Here is a 19,802-nt window from a genome sequence, read left to right as displayed (position 1 = left end):
AGAATGTTCTTTTTCTTCACACACTTGATTCTTTTGTCAGAGAACTTTTCTTGTCTTTTGTTCTTTCTTTTTCTAAGCTCTTTTTCAGTGCGTCGAGTAAGAATATTTTTCTTTTGAAAGCTCACAAATATCTTTTGAAATATTTTTTGTCTGTGTATATATAGATCTTAAAAAAGTAGTCATTGCTTTTTGAAATGCTTTGAAATAATTGTCCTTTTGTGATGTGAGATGCCACATCATCTAAAAAACAACTTTTTATGAGAAAAAGGTGTGAAATGATATGTGTACTATATATTGCTTTTTCAAAAAGTCATCATTCCATAAATTAAATACTTGTTAAGTAATAAGTGTTTGGTGTATTTAAATAATGATAGTTTCTTCAAGTCGTCATTTATAAATTAAATATTTGAGGTACAATATACGTTGATGTATTTATAAATGAGTTTTAATTTGTAATATGTCTTTTCTCAAATAAATGTTTTGTAGTATATTAGACATTGAGTTTATTTCTTTTACAAATCGTCACTTCTTTGTTTAAATGTATGTAAGTACAATGAATGCTTGTTTAGTACTTTATTTTACAAATGGTCATTTCTTGAGTAAATGCTTTTGAAGTATCATTTAATGCTTACTAAAAGAATGATGAATTCAAATATAAGTCATCACTTTTTGAGTGAGTGTCTTTGAAATTGTATTTAATGCTTAAAGAAATAAATGGTCATTTCTTAAATTAATTATTTTATTCAACAATAAATATTTGTGTATAAAATAATATTTATTTTCTCAAATCGTCATTTCTAAAGTAAATGATTTGAAGTTCAATAGATGCTTGAGTAATACTTATATTATAAATAGTCATTTTTCAAATAAATGATTGTTTATTATGAACCAATACATCTTTTCACAATTTGTCTTTTCTTATATAAATGTTTATGTATTATGAACCAAAATTTCTTACGTAAATGTTTGTGTATTATGAACCAATGCATTTTGCCTTTTCTTACATAAATGCTCAAACATGAGCTTTTATATCTTTTCAAATTGTCTTTTTCATAAATACTTGTAGAAAATACAATTAATGCTTTTGAAATCATGAGCTATTATATCTTGTCAAAGTGTTTTTTTCATAAATGATTGTAGGAAGTACAATGATTTGTTTCAAAAAGGTGTTTTTGAAATACTATAATATACATAACATATCTTTTTATGAAAGCTTGACTTTTTGTATATGAATGGCTTTGTATGATTTTAAAGCATATAGTCTAATATGAAATATGCATGCTTCTGAAGGTTCTACTATATATGACTCTAAAGAAGAAAAAATCTTCATCTTAAAGTAGCCGATCTTCTTGAATAATCTTTAATGCATCTCTTTGGCTCATCAAGCTTTTTCTTCAAAGTAGTATGATTCCATCAAATTGTTGCACTTGATCAAGTTGTCTTCACTCTTCTTAAGTGAAATAACCAAGCATCAAATACACGTTAAATACATAGCACATCATATCTAGTCATAATATAACATATTCAGTTTCATATATGAAAGCATATCATATTTATCATATCTCATGAAAGCATATCATATATTTATCTTGTATCATATATATGCATCATGAAAGCATATCATATTTATCATGTCTCTTCAAAACATAGTTTCTCAACATTCTCTCCAATTTTGATGATGACAATATATGCTCTCCCTATCAATAAGCCACACACACACACACACACACACACACACACACACATATATATATATATATATATATATATATATATATATATATATATATATATATATATATATATAATGTTTTAAATATGATATCAAGATACGAAAAATGCATTTTAGAAAAAACAGTCATAAATAAAAGAAAGCACAATAATAAACAATGTGTTTTTCGTTTTTCTCCTACCTAGGAGAGGTGGTAGGTTTTCTCTCCCCCTTTGTCATTGACAAAAAGGAGGGATCAGAGTAGATAAGTTAAATATTACAGACCAATGAATAAAAAGTTCAGTCTGAAGAGGATGAAGAACGTAGTTTCTTGAGGATGACTTTTTGTTCAGTCTTGAAGGAGTGAAAGGCGGCTTGTAATGCTGCTTGATTCTCCAAGATAAGATCCTGTGTAGTTTGGACATCTGTGAGCACAGAAAAGATGTTAGTTTGGGATGTCTGAGTAGGATCGGCATCATCGTATTCTCGATCTTGAGTTTGTTGCGGTGGTGATCCTTCTTGCAAGAAAACAAACTTGTTAAAGACAATGGTAGAAAAGCATATGACTTTGTTTTGGAGGGGCACATTGAAGTGTTGAAGAATTAAGATGATAAAACAGCCAAAAGGAAGGAGATGAAGGACTCGAAAGTTGATCATATTTTGGAAGATAGTGGATGACCGATTGATGGGAAATGATGAAAAAATGGCATATAGTAGTAGGGATATCTCGTTGGGGATGAATCCTTTAGAAGGTTGCTTTGGAAAGACATTATGGGATAGGATTTGAGAGATAAGTTTGGCATGTGGTTTGAGATTACAGGTTTGCCATGGAAAATGGCTAGACCTTGTCGAGTGAAGGATTTTCTTAAACACAGTACAATCAATGGGTACTATGTTGTGTAGGTCAATGCCAAAGAAAGGGAGATTCAAAATGCGTCCTAAAGATTGAGTGTTAAAGGAGATGATTTTTCCACAAATCATGGTAGTGATAGTTGTTTGGTCATGATCCACAAAAAGATTTGTATAGAAAAGTTTAATGAGAGCGGGATAACATGAAGCATTGTTTGAGGATCCTGAAATATGAACAAAATCTTGTAAAGAGGTTTCTAGATCAAAGGATGAAAAGTCTTCAAAGGAAATTAACCTTCCAGGTTGAATTTAGAGAGAACTTACAAAGTTGTAGTGTTGGATGAGATCCATATATCGTAATTCGGAGAAATCAATGATGTCGAATTTGTTGAGGTAAGGTTTTGAGGAAGAGGAGGCCATTGTGATTCACGAATAGCAAACTTGGAGAGAACTGTAGGAACTTTTAGAATAGATGTTTTTCGAGTAATGAAAGAGCGTATGACTAAGTTTCTTTAAATAGAGAAGATGAATAATTTTATATCATAGAGAGTTGTATATTGTAAGAGACTCGTGAATGTATGATCAAGTCACCTTTTGGAAGAGAGTGTTGATATTGACATATATGTGGGGTGATCCACAAAATAGAGGTTAACAAGAGGACATAAGAGTGGTTTGAATTCGTGTGTGAGAAGATAATAAAAAAACATAGTTTCTCACATTCAGTATGGGAGAGTCTATGGTTTTTAGAGAGAAGACATGGTTTGAGATAAAATGCAACATCAATACTTTTTATGTTTGAGAATAGAGTCCAATTTAGGACAAGCTTTTTATGAGTGATTGATAGGAACAGACAAAATATAAAGGAAGGATGAGTAGGGACAAAACAAAAAAAATGTATAGCACGATGTTACAAAACAATGAACCACGGATTTTAAAGAATCCGGTCATATGAGTGATGAGACATAATAAGTTTTGAAATGAGGAAGAGCCAAAAAAATGGCGTGAAGAGAAATGAATGTACGAATGATATAATGTGATATGATAGTGTGAATAAAAAATGTTCAATAATGGCCTAATAAAACAAACAACAAGTTGGTATATAATTTATTGGTCAAAATATTTGATTTAAATAAAGGAGATAGGCTCAATTTTCGTAAGGGAGGTTTTGAGAAAAAGACAAGAGAGAGTTATGAGATGAATGATAGCTTATTTTATGTAAATAGTTTTTATGGATAGGAGTGAAAGGAGATAGGTCATAGGGTAATCATGTGATGTGTACTTTGAAAGATATGACATTTTTGAAGCTAATGAGTGACATAAAGAATTTGTCATGATTAATGTATTTTAATATTTGTAGTTTTTATGAGTATACGTGAATATGAGGACACACTTGACTTTGAATATTGATAAGATAGCTGATGATACAAAAAGATAAAGTGTATTTTGAGAGAGAGAGAGAATACAAAAATTGGCGAGAAAAGCAAAACAAAAAACAAAAAAACAAAAATTGGTTTTAAAATGACACAATGCATGAATGAACCAATGTGAGTGACATAAAGTGTTTTGACATGCTTATGTGTCAAACTTCAATTATTATTTACTAGAGAGACAAAAGAAATTTTGTAAAGGGAGGTTTATAGTAAAATTATAGTTTAATATTTAAAAAAGTGAACTCATGTAGAATGATTTTATTATATCCCAATTAGTCATATGTTAGATTAGATGATTTTTAATTAAGTTAATGATGGTTTATAAATCACTTAATTTATAGATTCCTAATTCTCTTCTAATTCGTATAAAGTCTTCATGTTTTAAGGGTTTAGTGAAAATGTTTGCTAATTGTAGTTTAGTGGGTATAAATTCAAGTTTAATTATGTTGTTTAAAACTTATTCTCTTAAAAAGTGGTGTCGAATTTGTATCTGCTTTGTACGTGAGTGAAGAATAGGATTTTTAGAAAAATTAATTGCACTTGTATTATCACATAAAATAGTTGTATTTTAAAATTTTAAACCAAACTCTTTTAATGTTTGTTTCATCGAGATTACTTGTGTACATGCCAGGCTTGCAACAATATATTCAGCTTCAGTAGTTGATAATGATACACAGTTTTGTTTCTTACTAAACCATGAAACTAGTCAGTACCCGAGCATATGATACGTTCCACTTGTGCTTTTTCTATTAAATTTACTACCAGCAAAATCAGCAATACTGTATGAGATTAAGTCAAATATAGATGATTTTGAATAAAATAACCCAAAATCAACAGTTCCTTTTAGATATCTCATTATTCTTTTTACAGCTTTAAGATGTGATTTTTTTGGATTTGATTGAAATCTAGAACACAAGCAAATACTGAACATAATAAATGGATGACTAGTAGTTAAATAAAGTAGTGATCCTATCATACCTCTGAATAATTTTGTATCAACTGTCTTACCATCTTCATCTTTGTCCAATGCAGTGGTTGTACTCATAGGTGTATTCTTTGAAGCAGTTGAGTTCATGTTGAACCTCTTTACAAGTTCATGAGCATATTTTGACTGATTGATGAAGACCCCATCCTTGGTTTGCTTAATATGCAGTCCAAGAAAGTAGGTGAGTTCTCCCGTCATACTCATTTCAAATTCTTTCTGCATAGACTTACAAAAATCTTGACAAAGACCATTGTTAGTAGATCCAAAGATGATATCGTCCACATATATTTGAACGATTAAGGTATGAACATCCACTATTTTTATAAATAAAGTTGAGTTTGCTTTGCCTACAGAAAATCCAGTTTTTAATAAGAAAGTTTTAAGTCTATCGTACCAAGCATGAGGTGCTTGTTTTAATCTATATAAAGCACGTTTTAGTTTAAAAACATGATTAGGAAATTGTTTATTTTCAAAACCTGGAGGTTGTTTTACATATACTTCTTCATTTATAAAACCATTTAGAAAAACACTTTTAACATCCATTTGATATAGTTTAAAATCTATATAGCTTTGATATGCCAAAAACATTCTAATGGATTCAAGTCTAGCAACAAGAGAAAATGTTTTATCAAAGTCAATACCTTCCTCCTGATTGTATCTTTGAGCCACTAGCCTTGCCTTGTTTCTTATAACATTACCTAATTCATCCAGCTTGTTTCTAAAGATCCATCTTGTCCCAATGATTTGATGATCTTTTGGTTTTGGTATAAGATCCCATACATCATTTCTTTGAAACTGGTTAAGTTCTTCAGTCATTGCCAGCATCCAGAACTCATCTATGATGGCTTCATTTATCTTTTTTGGTTCAAGTTGAGAAATGAAAGTCATATTTGCAATACGTTCCAGCTGAGCTCTCGTTTGAACCCCCTTGGTCAGGTCTCCAAAAATTTCAGATTCTTTTTTTGAATCCTCATTCTCAGAAATGGCTGAGAAGGCTAAATTTTTCTTTGGAGGTTGTTCTTCTTCCATTTTTTCCTTCATATGGACTTCATAGGCCCTAAGATTGGCTATTAAGTCGTCTAGAGTAAGCTTGGATAGATCTTGGGCTTCTTCAATAACTGTGGTCTTTTTCTCTCAGTTAGTTGTAAGAGATCTCAAGATCTTTTTCACCTTTTCGGTCTCGAAATAGGTTTTTCTCAGAGATTTAAGATCATTGGTGAATCTGGTAAACATCTCTATGATGGATTCATCCTTATTCATTTTGAATAGTTCGTATTTACAAACTAGAGATGAGATTTTTGCTTCTTTTACTCTGTTAGTTCCTTTGTGGATAACCTTCAGAGAATGCTATATATCATAGGCAAATTCACATATTGATATTCCGTTAAACTCATTTTGATCGATGGCGCAATATAATGCATTCATAGCTTTTTCATTTAGGTTTGCCATCTTCTTTTCTTCATCAGATCATAAAGCATAGTTTGAGGTTGGAGATGTATATGGATATTCTACAATTTTCTATACAGCAAAGTTTATAGACTTTAGGAAAACGACCATTCTGCACTTCCAATATCCATAGTTTGTGCCATTGAAAAAAGTAAGGCGAGATGAGTGTTGACCTTCGATGTCACGAGCATAAGAGGTTGATGCCATTCTTGTGCCAGAAGACTTGTTATGCTGAAACAAACAGAACCTGCTCTGATACCAAATCAAATTCCACTAGAGGGGGGTTGAATAGTGAAATTCGTTGCAAATCGATAAAGTAAAAAATATGATAATTAGGCACAACACAATAAACACAAGATTTATACTGGTTCGGCTGAGTTACAGACCTACATTCAGTCCCCAAGTAAAACATTTGAGCCTTTCCCTATAAAATCCGTGTTACGGGATAAATAGTACAACACCCTCTTCCTAAGAGGTCTACTTCTCTCAACAGAGAAGGGAAACACCCACTTCCTCAGAGGTCTACTTCTCTCAACAGAGAAGGGAAACGCTCTCTTCCTCAGAGGTCTACTTCTCTTAACAGAGAAGGGATACAACAGTAAACCGAAAGTTACAACACTTTCATATAGAACCTTCAGAATGATATGCAAAGTATGGATGCACGTATGAAGATTCTCAGAATGTTCTCTCTTTTGAAAAATAGGCAGAATAATCTTTCAGGAGAACAGAATGTTCTTTTTCTTTTTCTTCACACACTTGATTATTTTGTCAGAGAGATTTTCTTGTCTTTTTCTCTTTCTTTTTATAAGCTCTTTTTCAGTGTGTCGAGTAAGAATATTTCTCTTTTGAAAGCTCTCAAGTATCTTTTGAAATATTGTCTGTCTGTATATATATAGATCTTAAAAAAGTAGTCGTTGCTTTTTGAAATGCTTTAAAATAATTGTCCTTTTATGATGTGAGGTGCCACGTCATCTCAAAAACAACTTTTTATGAGAAAAAGGTGTGAAAAGATTTGTGTACTATATATTGTTTTTTCAAAAAGTCGTCATTCCATAATAAATACTTGTTAAGTAATAAGTGTTTGGTGTATTTAAATAATGATAGTTTCTTCAAGTCATCATTTCTAAATTAAATATTTGAGGTACAATATACGTTGATGTATTTATAAATGAGTTTTAATTTGTAATGTGTCTTTTCTCAAATAAATGTTTTGTAGTACATTAGACGTTGAATTTATTTCTTTTACAAATTGTCACTTTTTTGTTTAAATGTATGTAAGTACAATAAATGCTTGTTTAGTACTTTATTTTATAAATGGTCATTTCTTGAGTAAATGCTTTTGAAGTACCATTTAATGCTTACTAAAAGAATGATGACTTCAAATATAAGTCGTCACTTTTTGAGTGAGTGTCTTTGAAATTGTATTTAATGCTTAAAGAAATAAATGGTCATTTTTTAAATTAATTGTTTTGTTCAACAATAAATATTTATGTATAAAATAATATTTATTTTCTCAAATCATCATTTCTAAAGTAAATGATTTGAAGTTCAATAGATGCTTGAGTAATACTTATATTATAAATAGTCATTTTTCAAATAAATGATTGTGTATTATGAACCAATACATCTTTTGACAATTTGTCTTTTCTTATATAAATATTTATCTATTATGAACCAAAATTTCTTACGTAAATTTTGTGTATTATGAACCAATGCATTTTGTCTTTGCTTACATAAATGCTTTTGAAATCATGAGCTTTTATATCTTTTCAAATTGTCTTTTTCATAAATACTTGTAGAAAGTACAATTAATGCTTTTGAAATCATGAGCTATTATATCTTGTCAAAGTATCTTTTTCATAAATATTTGTAGGAAGTACAATGATTTGTTTCATATATATGCTCCGCTTGTCAATAAGCCATATATATATACATAATGATTTAAATATGATATCAAAATACAAAAAATGCATTTTAGAAAAAACAGTCATAAATAAAAGAAAGCACAATAATAAATAATGTGTTTTTCATTTTTCTCCTACCTAGGAGAGGTGGTAGGTTTTCTCCCTCCCTTTGTCATTGACAAAAAGGAGGGATCAAAGTAGGTAAGTTAAATATTATAGACCAATGAATAAAAAGTTCAGTCTGAAGATGATGGAGAACATAGTTTCTTGAGGATGACTTTTTTTTCAGTCTTGAAGGAGTGAAAGACTGCTTGTAATGTTGCTTGATTCTCAAAGAGAAGATCTTGTGTAGTTTGGACATCTGTGAGCGCATAAAAGATGTTAGTTTGGGATGTCTGAGTAGGATCGGCATCATCGTATTCTTCATCTTGAGTTTGTTGCGGTGGTGATCCTTCTTGCAAGAAAACAAACTCGTTAAAGACAATGGTAGAAAAGCATATGACTTCGTTTTGGAGAGGCACATTGAAGTGTTGAAGAATTGAGGTGATAAGACAGCCAAAAGGAAGGAGACGAAGGACTCGAAAGTTGATCATATTTTGGAAGATAGTGGATGACCGATTGATGGGAAATGATGAAAAAATGGCATATAGTAGTAGGGATATCTCGTTGGGAACGAATCCTTTAGAAGGTTGCTTTGGAAAGACATTATTGGATAGGATTTGAGAGATAAGTTTGGCATGTGGTTTGAGATTACAGGTGTGCCATGGAAAATGGCTAGACCTTGTCGAGTGAAGGATTTTCTTAAACACAGTACGATGAATGGGTACTATGTTGTGTAGGTCAATGCCAAAGAAAGGGAGATTCAGAATGCGTCCTAAAGATTGAGTGTTAAAGGAGATGATTTTTCCACGAACCATGGTGGTGATAGTTGTTTGGTCATGATCCATAAAAAGATTTGTATAAAACAGTTTAATGAGAGCGGGATAATATGAAGCATTGTTTGAGGATCCTGAACTATGAACAAAATTTTGTAAAGAGGTTTCTAGATCAAAGGAGAGAAAGTCTTCAAAGGAGATTAACCTTCCGGGTTGAATTTGGAGAGAACTTACGAAGTTGAAGTGTTGGATAAGATTCGGATATCGTAATTCGAAGGAATCAATGATGTCGAATTCGTTGAGGTAAGGTTTTGAGAAAGAGGAGGCCATTGTGATTCACGAATAGCAAACTTGGAGAGAATTGTAGGAACTTTTAGAATAGATGTTTTTCGAGTAATGAAAGAGCGTATGACTAAGTTTCTTTAAATAGAGAAGATGAATAATTTTATATCATAGAGAGTTGTATATTGTAAGAGACTCGTGAATGTATGATCAAGTCACCTTTTGGAAGAGAGTGTTGGTATTGACATATATGTGGGGTGATCCACAAAATAAAGGTAAACAAGAGGACATAAGAGTGGTTTGAATTCGTGTGTGAGAAGATAATAAAAAAACATAGTTTCTGACATTCGGTATGGGAGAGTCCATGGTTTTTAGAGAGAAGACATGGTTTGAGATAAAATGGAAATATCAATACTTTTTACGTTTGAGAATACAGTCCAATTTAGGACAAGCTTTTTATGAGTGATTGATAGGAACAGACAAGATACAAAGGAAGGATCAATAGGGACAAAACAAAAAAAATGTATAGCACGATGTTACAAAACAATGAACCACGGATTTTAGAGAAGCCGGTCATAGGAGTGATGAGACATAATAAGTTTTGAAATGAGGAAGAGCCAAAACAAATGGCGTAAAGAGAAATGAATGTATGAATGATATAATGTGATATGATAGCGTGAATAAAAAATGTTCAATAATGGCGTAATAAAATAAACAATAAGTTGGTATATAATTCATGGGTCAAAATATTTGATTTAATTAAAGGAGATAGGCTCAATTTTCGTAAGGGAGGTTTTGAGAAAAAGGCAAGAGAGAGTTATGAGATGAATGATAGCTTATTTTATGTAAATAGTTTTTATGGATAGGCGTGAAAGGAGATAGGTCATAGGGTAATCATGTGATGTATACTTTGAAAGATATGACATTTTGAAGGAAATGAGTGACATAAAGAATTTGTCATGATTAATGTGTTTTAATATTTTTAGTTTTTATGAGTATACGTGAATATGAGGACACACTTGACTTTGAATATTGGTAAGAGAGATGATGAGACAAAAAGAGAAAGAGTATTTTGAGAGAGATAGAATACAAAAAGTGGCGAGAAAAGCAAAAAAAAAAAACAAAAACAAAAATTGCTTTTAAAAGGACATAATGCATGAATGAACCAACGTGAGTGACATAAAGTGTTTTGACATGCTTATGTGTCAAACTTCAATTAATATTTACTAGAGAGACAAAAAAAATTGTAAAGGGAGGTTTATAGTAAAATTATAGTTTAATATTTAAAAAAGTGAACTCGTGGAGAATGATTTTATTATATCCCAATTAGTCATATGTTAGATTAAATGATTTTTAATTAAGTTAATGATAGTTTATAAATCACTTAATTTACAGATTCCTAATTCTCTTCTGATTCGTATAAAGTCTTCAAGTTTTAAGGGTTTAGTGAAAATGTCTGCTAATTGTAGATTAGTAGGTAAAAATTCAAGTTTAATTATGTTGTTTAAAACTTGTTCTCTTAAAAAGTGGTGTTGAATTTGTATAAGCTTTGTACGTGAGTGAAGAATAAGTTTTTTAGATAAATTAATTGCACTTGTATTATCACATAAAATAGTTGTATTTTCAAATTTTAAGCCAAACTCTTTTAATGTTTGTTCCATCAAGATTACTTGTGTACATGCCAGGCTTGCTGCAATATATTAAGCTTCAGTAGTTGTTAATGATACACTGTTTTGTTTCTTACTGAACCATAAAATTAGTGAGTGCCCGAGCGTATGATACGTTCTACTTGTGCTTTTTCTATCAAATTTACTACCAGTAAAATTAGCATCACTCTATGAGATTAAGTCAAATATAAATGATTTTGAATAAAATAACAAAAAATCAACAGTTCCTTTTAGATATCTCATTATTTGTTTTACAACTTTAAGATGTGATTCTTTTGGATTTGATTGAAATCTAGCACACAAGTTAATACTGAACATATTATCTGGACGGCTAGCAGTTAAATAAAGTAGTGATCCTATCATACCTCTGGATAATTTTGTATCAAGAGTCTTACCATCTTCATCTATGTCCAACGCAGTGGTTGTACTCATAGATGTATTCTTTGAAGCAGTTGAGTTCATGTTGAACCTCTTTAGATGTTCATGAGCATATTTTGACTGATTGATGACGACCCCATCCTTGGTTTGCTTAATAAGCAGTCCAAGAACTCCCATCAAGCTAATTTCAAATTCTTTCTGCATAGACTTAGAATTTTTTTGACAAAGACCATTGTTAGTAGATCCAAAGATGATATCGTCCATATATATTTGAACGATTAAGGTATGAGCATCCACTATTTTTACAAATAAAGTTGAGTCTACTTTGCCAATAGAAAACTAGTTTATAATAAGAAAATTTTAAGTCTATCGTACCAAGCATGAGGTGCTTCTTTTAATCCATATAAAGCACGCTTTAGTTTAAAAACATGATCAGGAAATTGTTCATTTTCAAAACCTGAAGGTTGTTTTACATATACTTCTTCATTTATAAAACCATTTAGAAAAGCACTTTTAACATCCGTTTGATATAGTTTAAAATCCATATAGCTTTCATATGCCAAAAACATTCTAATGGATTCAAGTCTAGCAACAAAAGCAAATGTTTCATCAAAGTTAATACCTTCCTCCTGATTATATCCTTGAGCCACTAGCCTTGCCTTGTTTCTTACAACATTACCTGATTCATCCAACTTGTTTCTGAAGATCCATCTTGTCCCAATGATTTGATGATCTTTTGGTTTTTTGTACAAGATCCTACACATCATTTCTTTGGAACTGGTTAAGTTCTTTAGTCATTTCCAGCATCCAGAACTCATCTATGATGGTTTCATCAATCTTTTTCGGTTCAAGTTGAGAAATGAAAGCCATATTTGCAATACGTTCCAACTGAGCTATCGTTTGAACCCCATTGGTCAGGTCTCCCAAAATCTACTTTTGAGGATGATCTCTAATTTCGTCAAATGTTCTTTGATGATCATCTTTATTTGATTTATCTGTGTTATCTAAAAGAAAATTTGTACTTTCAAGATCATCATCGTTAGTCTGCTTATGAACAGATTGATCAACAGATTCATAAAAACTGACATGCATAGATTCTTCAATAATATTAGTACTCTTATTAAAAACTCTGTATGCTTTACTATGACTTGAATATCCTAGGAATATGCCTTCAACAAATTTAACATCAAATTTATCAAGGCTATCTTTTGTGTTCAGGATAAAACATTTACACCCAAAGACTTTAATGTAGTCTATTCTTGGAGTTTTGTCATAGAATAATTCATAGGGAGTTTTATTCAAGAGAGGTCTAATAAGTACTCTATTTGAAATATAGCATGCAGTATTAACAGCTTTAACCCAAAAATATTTAGCAAGATTGTTATGTTGAAGCATAGTTCTGGCAGATTCTTGAAGGGTTCTATTTTTTCTTTCTAATACACCATTTTGAGGTGCAGCTCTAGGAAAGGCAAAGTTATGTGAAATACCATGCAAGTTACAAAAATTTATAAAAAGATCATTATCAAATTCTCCTCCATGGTCACTATAAATTTTAACAATTGTTGATGATTTTTCATTTTGTAATTGTTTACATAAAATCTCAAATTCACAGAACGTATCACTTTTATTTTTAAAAAATATTACCCAATTGAATCTTGAGTAATCATCAACAATGACAAAAGCATATTTATTATGATTAAGACTAGCTACCCTAGAAGGACCAAAAAGATCCAGGTGGAGAAGCTCTAAAGGTCTTTTACTTGACACAACATTCTTTGATTTGAAAGATGATTTTGACAATTTTCCTAATTGACAACCATCACAAAAATAGTGTCTTTTAAATTGCATTTTAGGTAACCCACGAACCATGTTATTTTTAGCCAGTTTAGAGATATATTTAAAGTTAACATGTCCCATTCTCAAATGCCATAAATTTTGAGAGTCATTATTTACTATGAGACAATGTTCAGTAATACTATCTAAGTATAATTCATATACATTTTTTTTCCTTATACTTTTTAAAATAATATTTTTGTTTGTGTCCACTATGAGGCTAGCATCATGTTTAAAACTGATATTATATCCTATGTCACACATTTCACTGATGCTTAAGAGATTGTGTTTTAAATATTTAACAAGGAGAACATCTTTAATAAGAGGTCTATCGATATTACCAATATTGGCAATACCAATTATTAAACCTTTCTTATTATCTCCTCCTTCTTTATGATGAAGAACAACAAAAAGATCTGGATGTCATGTCATGTGTTTTGAACATCCACTGTCTAATATCCATCTGTTCTTCTTTTTCAATGCCTGCAATAAATCAAGTAAAAACTCTTTTTGGTACCCAATCGGGTCCCTTTTTGTTAGATTTTGGAACCCATATCCATTTTGATTTGGATTTATCTATAATCTTAGAGGAGTACATGGAATTACAAATATAATACTCTTGTTTAGGTTGAGCAGAACCTTTGACAAAAGTGGTCTTTTGATTCGTACAAGAAGGTTTACTATGATGAGAGTAACCAATACCATTCTTGTAAAAAGAGAATTTTTGAGAGGATAGAAGTTTGTCCAGGTTCTCTTTTCCTTTGATAAACTTGAAAACTGTTTTCATAAGATTTTTCATTTTACCTTTTAATTCTAAAATTTCTACTTGAAGATTTTTAGTCTGGGAGCAAGTAGACGAGAATTCAGAAGTAAGCATGAAATTTTTCTTTTTCAACTCAGAATTTTCAATAATAAGTTTTTCATTTTTCTGGAAAATCTCCAAATTTTTAGATTATAAAACTTTATTTTTAAGACTCATTTTTCTAGATTCTTCATATAGTTCTTGAAAAGCATCTAGAAGTTCTTCAAAGGAAAAGTCAGAAATTTCACTTACAGAGCTTTCGCTTTCCATGAAACACATATTTGCAGTTTCGACTTCATCATCACTTGACTCTTCACTGGTGGATGGTTATGAATCATCCCATTGAGCATGGAGAGCCTTCTTCTAGAAGAACCTTTTCTTTGGTTCCTCGACTTTAGATCTTCTTTTCAGAAGAGGACAGTTGCATCTTACGTGACCTGGCTTATTGCATTGATAGCACATGGTATCTTCTTTAGAATCTTTGTGCTTTTTGGACAACCTGTTTTTTCTCATAAAGCGCTAAAATATTCGAGTAAGTAGTGCAATTTCAGATTCTTTTTCTGAGTCCTCATTCTCAGAAATGGCTCGGAAGGCTAGATTTTTCTTTGGTGGTTGTTCTTCTTCCCTTCTTTTCTTCATATGGACTTTGTTGAGAAACTCTGTTTTGATGTCACATAATATGATACACTGTCGTATTTGATTTTATATGATATGATAATATGTCCTCTTGAAAAATGTTATATTATGACTGAATATGTTTTGCCATAAATCTAACGAGTATTTGATGCAAGGATATCTCACCCAAAAAGGATGGAGACTTCCTGTTCAAGTACAACTAGTGCAATCATACTCCTTGAAGAAAAAGCTTGATGAGCCATGTATTTCTAAAGATCAACTGAAGAGATCAGCTACCTCAAGATGAAGATTTTTTTCTTCTTTAGAGTCATATGTAACAGAACCTTCAGGAACATGCATATTGCATATTACATACTCATTCATAAAAGCTATATCATAAAAGTATACGATAGTTTCAAAAAGCTTCTTTTTGAAAACTAATAATTATACCTTCTTACAACCCTTTATGAAAAATGTATTTTGACATGATTTCAAAATGTAATAATTGTACCTTACATCATATACAAGACAACATGAAAAGAAATATAGGAAAAAGACAAAACATGAAATCGGCTACATAAAGAAAAACAAATATAATATGTTTTGAAAAGACTCTAGTTACCTTCTTTAAAGAAATGATTTCAAATATAGAAAAAAGACAAAACATGAAAATCGGCTACACAAAGAAAACAAATATAATAAAGTTTTTGATAAGACTGTAGTTACCTTTTTACAAACCCATAGAATGTCGACTTACTTGAAGTCATCATTCTCTTTGTATAGCATTAAATACCTCCTGTAAGAAATCCTTGTTAAATATCCTTCTCAAGAATGTCGACTTTCTTGTAGTCCTCATTCTCTCTGAAGACTTTGAAAAACACAACATAAAGAAAACACTTGACATGACTATGTACAAATAAATATCTCAAAGCACTCATTGTACTTACACTCATTTAAAGTAAAGAAGTACTTATGTACCTCAAATCATTAATTAGGATAAAGACAAAACTACAATCCAACGTTCAATGTACTATTGTAAGATATAGACTTTTTACGTAAAATATGTATTACCTAAAATATTACAACGACTAGTGTACCCCATATTTTACTTTTATGGAAAAAGGCTTTCTCGAATTTCTCTAAAGATGTTTTTGAAATGACATAACATTTCACATCTCAAAAAGGCTACGATTTCAAAATGAACGACTACTTTTTTAAAAGCTATATAAACACACTCAAATAAACTATTCAACTATGGAATGGACATGTGAGCTTACAACGAGAAAAATTCCTATTCGATATTTGAAAAGAGAGGCTTGAAAAAGAAAGAGAAAAAGAAAAGAAAGAAAAGAGAAAAAGTCAAGTATAGCTCTTTGACAAAGAGTATCCTCTGAGTGATAAACAGAACATTCTGAGAATCCTTTATTCGTGCATTCATATCATTCTGAAGGTTCTATAGGAAGTTTTGTAACTCTGTTATTCACTGTTTTCCTTCTTTGTTGAAAGAAGTAGACCTCTGTAAAAGAGGGTGGTGCCCTTCTCTGTTGAGAGAAGAAGACCTCTGTGAAAGAGGGTGTTCTCCTTCTCTGTTAAGAGAAGAAGACCTCTGTGGAAGAGGGTGTGCCCCTTCTCTGTTGAGACAAGAAGACCTCTGAGGAAGAGGGTGTTGTACTATTTATCCGGTGACTCGGATGTTATAGTGGAAAGCTCAAGTGGTTTGCTTGGGGACTGGATGTAGGTCTGGGTATTGACCGAACCAGTATAAATTCTGTGTTTTATGTGTTGTGCCTTATTGCCTGATTATTTTATTTTATCGATCTTTATCGTATTTCACTATTCACCCCCCCTTTAGTGGAATTTCATTTGGTATCAGAGCAGATTTGCTGGTTTCGACATAACAAGTCTTCCAGCACAAATGGCATCTACCTCTTATGCTCGTGATATTGAAGGTCAACACGCATCTCGTCCTCCTTTCTTCAATGGCTCCAACTATGGATACTGAAAGTGCAGAATGACTATATTTCTCAAATCCATAGATTTTGCTGTATGGAAAATTGTTGAGCATCCATACACATCTCCATCCGCAGACTATAACTTATGGTCTGATGAAGAAAAGAAAATGGCAAACCTAAATGCAAAGGCTATGAATGCCTTATATTGTGCCATTGATCAAAACGAATTCAATAGAATATCTATATGTGAATCTGCATATGATATTTGACATTCTTTGGAGGTTATTCATGAAGGAACCAACAAAGTGAAAGAAGCCAAAATTTCATCTATTGTCAGAAAATATGAGTTGTTCAAAATGAACAAAGATGAACCCATCACAAAGATGTTTACCAGATTCACCAACATCACCAACGATCTGAAATCTCTAGGTGTAACATATTCCCAGACAGAAAAGGTGAAGAAAATCTTGAGATCTCTCACAACTGATTGGGAGAAAAAGACTACAACTATTGAAGAAGCTCAAGATTTATCTAAGCTTACTCTGGACGACTTAATAGGCAATCTTATGGCCTATGAAGTCCACATGAAAGAAAGAAGGGAAGAAGAACAACCGATAAAGAAAACTCTAGCTTTCCCAGCTCTATCTGAGAATGAAGACTCAGATAAAGAATCCGAAATTGCGCTACTAACCAGAAAATTCCAGCGCTTCATGAGAAGGAACCGACTTCCAAACAAGCACAAGGAAAGAAAAGATCCTAAGGAAGATCCCATGTGCTATCAGTGTAATAAGCCAGGTCACTTGAGGCGTGACTGTCCCCTACTCAAAAGAAAGTCCAAGACCGAGGAACCAAAAAAGAGGTTCTTCAAGAAAAAGGCTCTGCATGCTCAATGGGATGACTCAGAACCATCCACTAGTGAAGAGTCAAGTGATGATGAAGCCGAAACTGCAAACATGTGCTTCATGGCAAACGAAAGCTCTGTAAGTGAAATTTCTGATTTTTCCTTTGAAGAACTTCTACATGCTTTTTAAGAACTATTTGAAGAATCTAGAAAATTAAGCTTCAAAAATAAAACTTTAAAATCTGAAAATTTAGAGCTTTCCCAGAAAAATGAAAAACTCAGCAGTGAAAACTCTGAGTTGAAAAAGAAAAATCTTCTTATTACTTCTGAAATCTTATCTACTAGCTTCAAGACTAAAAATCTGCAAGTAGAAATTTCAGAATTAAAAAGTAAAACTGAAAACCTTATGAAAACAGTTTTCAAGTTTACTAAAGGAAAAGAGAACTTGGATAAACTCCTATCTTCTCAAAAAGTCTCTTTCTACAAGAATGGTATTGGCTACTCTCATTTCAACAAGCCTTCTTGTATGAATCAAAAGACCACTTTTGTGAAAAGTTCGTTTGAACCAAATAAGGAGTATTATAATGTTAATTTTTTTAACTCCTCTAAGGTTATAGACAAACCCAAATCCAAATGGATATGGGTTCCAAGGTCTAACAAAAAGGGACCCGATTGGGTACCAAAAAGAAATTTTACTTAATGATTTGCAGGCTCTAAACAAGAAGAACAGATGGATTCTAGACAGTGGATGTTCAAAACACATGACTGGACATTCAGACCTCTTTGCTGTTCTTCATAAAAAAGAAGGAGGAACCGTCACCTTTGGTGATAACAACAAAGGTTTGATAATAGGTATTGGTAATATTGAAAATATAGATAAACCTCTTATCAAAGACGTTCTCCTGGTTAAAGGCTTAAAACATAACCTTCTAAGTATTAGTCAAATGTGTGATACAGGTTATAATATTAGCTTTAATCATAATGCTTGTCTTATAGCAGACACCAACGAAAATATTATCTTAAAAGGTATAAGAAAAAATAATATATATGAACTATACCTAGAAAACATCACAAAACATTGCCTCATAGCTAATAATGACTCTCAACATCTATGGCACATGAGAATGGGTCATGTCAATTCTAAATACATGTCTAAATTAGCTAAAGATAAGTTAGTACGTGGGTTACCCAAAATATCTTTTAAAAAGGATTATTTTTGTGATACTTGTCAATTAGGAAAACTGTCAAAATCTTCTTTCAAATTAAAAAATATCATTTCAAGCAAAAGACCTTTAGAGCTTCTCCACCTGGATCTTTTTGGTCCTTCTAGGGTAGCTAGTCATAATCACAATAAATACGTTTTTGTCATTGTAGATGACTACTCAAGATTTACTTGGGTGATATTTTTGAAAAACAAAAGTGATACGTTTTGTCAATTTGAAATTTTATATAAAAAATTACAAAATGAAAAATCTTGTTCTATTGTTAAAATCCGTAGTGACCATGGAGGAGAATTTGAAAATGAACTTTTTAAAAAATTTTGTAACTTGCATGGTATTTCTCATAACTTTGCCTTTCCTAGAGCTGCACCTCAAAATGGTGTAGTAGAAAGAAAGAATAGAACCCTTCAGGAATCTGCTAGAACTATGCTCCAACACAATAATCTTGCTAAATCTTTTTGGGCAGAAGCTGTTAATACTGCATGCTACATTACAAATAGAGTTCTCATTAGACCCTTATTAAATAAAACTCCATATGAACTATTCTATGACAGAACTCCAAGAATAGACTATTTCAAAGTCTTTGGTTGTAAATGCTTTATCCTAAACACAAAAGATAGCCTAGATAAATTTGATGCTAAATCTATTGAAGGCATATTTTTAGGATATTCAAGTCATAGTAAAGCATACAGGGTTTTCAATAAGTGTTCTAAGTCTATTGAAGAATCTATGCATGTTAGTTTCTGTGAATCTATTGATCAATCTGTTCATAAGCAAACTAACGATGATGATGTTGAAAGTACAAATTTAGTTTTAGATAACACAACTAAGTCTAATGAAGATGATCATCAAAGAACATTTATCGATATCAAAGATCATCCTCAAAAGCAGATTTTGGGAGAACTGACAAAGGGGGTTCAGACTAGAGCTCAGCTAGAACGGATTGCAAATATGACATTCATTTCTCAACTTGAACCAAAGAAGATTGATGAATCCATCATCGATGAGTTCT

The sequence above is a fragment of the Nuphar pumila genome, chromosome 12, assembly GCF_984573655.1.
Source record: "Nuphar pumila chromosome 12, dmNupPumi1.hap1.1, whole genome shotgun sequence".
Classification (NCBI taxonomy): Eukaryota; Viridiplantae; Streptophyta; class Magnoliopsida; order Nymphaeales; family Nymphaeaceae; genus Nuphar; species Nuphar pumila.
This window is presented reverse-complemented; position numbering follows the sequence as displayed.